The 2,071-nt window shown below is 49.0% G+C and overlaps 1 protein-coding gene across 1 annotated transcript in view; it reads right to left on the bottom strand.

Moving 5' to 3' along the window:
- ZBED1 (zinc finger, BED-type containing 1) overlaps positions 1-2,065 on the bottom strand; it is a 13,679-nt gene extending 11,614 nt beyond the window's left edge. Inside the window, exon 1 of the mRNA XM_011972121.1 lies at positions 2,027-2,065. The gene's annotated coding sequence lies outside the window, so the exon portion shown is untranslated. The remainder of the gene's footprint in view (positions 1-2,026) is intronic.
- Between the last annotated feature and the right edge of the window lie 6 nt (positions 2,066-2,071).

The raw sequence follows: 2,071 nt of genomic DNA, 5'->3' as shown, positions 1-2,071 counted from the left end.
AGTGGGGAAACTGGTCCTCGTGGTTATTCAAACAGCTTAGCTCAAATGCCCTGGACAAACTTCAACGTTTCCTCACCAACAGCGAAGGTCCACCAGAGAGAAGCAAATAAAAAACGCTGTTTAGGAAGCTGGCCACCAGCAGACCAAGGAAAACGGCATTCCTCCACCGATAACAAAAATTAGTTTTAATCCATACACAGGAAGGGGCTCGATGAGGACAAGCTACTGAAGTTAATCTTTAGAGAAGACCATTCTGTTTCGATACACACCGGGTACAGAGTCCCTTGGCAGACACGTGACTTCACCAGAAGCTTGTCCTCTTTAACAACCTTCTGTTGTTGTTATTTAATCAATAAAAGGAAAAAAAAAAAAAGAATCCACCCTCCTTTCTAATGCACAAAGAGCAAGTTTTTCCAAGGCCAGCATTTTGGTGAGCTGCTGCAGGAACCCCAGCCTCTTCTGCCAGGGTCCACACAGGCCCTTAAGAAGGTTTAAGGGGACCTTTCTGTAAGCAAAACTGAAACATCATCTTCTGAGAGACGCCACACAATGGCTCGCTGGCTGTAAACCGGTTTACCTTGCAACTGATTACTTACTTCAAACAAACATGCTCTCCTGCCCTAGGAAGGCCTGACTGCAGTTCCTTTACGCTCCTTCTTCTACGCACTGGTAATTATGCTAAGCAGGTTTAAAAAACAAATACTGAAGCCAGCCTGGCAGAAAAAGAAAAGCTTAGCTCACAGAAAACTCAAAGCTTTTTCTGGCTAGAGGCGGGAGAGAGTGAGGCTCATTTTAAAACATCCACTCCAGGCACGCTTCTCAAAGTGTGGAGCTGGGACCCCTGGGGTTCCCTCAGTGGGTGCAGAGTGGAAGTCGAAAGTCATTTCACAATAAGGCACCCAAGCGCTTCGCCTGGCTGACTCCCAGTCTCCCAGAGGCGTGCAGCAGAGTCTTCCAGAGGCCTCCTGACATGCCACGAAACCGTCTACAGAGGCAGAAATAACAGCTCTCTTCTTAGGCCGGACATTTCAGACATATGGGGCAACGTACACCCCCACCCCCACCACACTGACCCTCTGAACGCTCTGTTTTGGAAAACTGTCATTTTTGAAACAAAGTGTCATTTAACCTAACATGGAATTATCATTCCCTTTATACCAGTTCACAAATAATTGTTTACAGGTTTCTAGGTTTAAATTGAGAATATGGGCTGGGTACAGTGGTGCTCTGTCTGTAATCCCAGCAGTTTGGGAGGCCCAGACTGGAGGATTGCTGCAGGCCAGGGGTTCAAGACCAGCCTGGGCCACATGGTGAGACGCCATCCCTACAAAAGATTTAAAACATTAGCCAGGCGTGGTGGCTCACGCCTGTAAACCCAACACTTTGGGGGACCCAGGTAGGAGCATTGCTTCGGCCCACGAGTTTCAGAGCAGCCTGGGCAACATAGCAAGACCTATTGCTACAAAAAAAAATTAAAACATTAGACAGGTTTGGTGGCTCACACCTGTAATCCCAGCAGTTTGGGAGGCAAAGGCAGGAAGATCGCTTGAGCCCAGGAGTTTGAGACCAGCCTGGGCAACACAGCAAGACCCTGTCCACAAAAAATTTACAACATTAGTCGGATGCAGTGGCTGGTGACTGTAATGCCAGCACTTTGGGAGGCTGAGGCAGGACTGCTTGAGCCCAGGAGTTCGAGAGTAGCATGGGCAACATAGCAAGACTTCATCTCTACTTCCTATTACAAAAAAATAAATTAATAAATTCTGAACCTGCAAATCTATGAATATAAGTAATCTTCATACACAAAACACAGTGGCGGTCCTCACGGATGCGTTCAGACAGTAAACGAGTCCTGCAAAGTTGGAGATCTGTGACTCAGAGACGTTTACAAAGGCCAAGGAAACAAAAGTTGCCACTTACCGGGCCTGCCCTCCCCACCAGACCTCCGTGGCTCCCCAGTGCCCGAGCGGCCGCCCCTGCGTCCCCTCTGGAGACGTTCTCCGGAGAAGGGCCCGTCCTCACTTACCCTGGGGTGGGTGGGGGTCGAGGTGCCTGGGACGCCCCCTCCTCC

This window comes from Mandrillus leucophaeus, unplaced genomic scaffold (genome assembly GCF_000951045.1).
Source record: "Mandrillus leucophaeus isolate KB7577 unplaced genomic scaffold, Mleu.le_1.0 Scaffold127, whole genome shotgun sequence".
NCBI classification, from domain to species: Eukaryota; Metazoa; Chordata; class Mammalia; order Primates; family Cercopithecidae; genus Mandrillus; species Mandrillus leucophaeus.
This window is presented reverse-complemented; position numbering and strand designations above follow the sequence as displayed.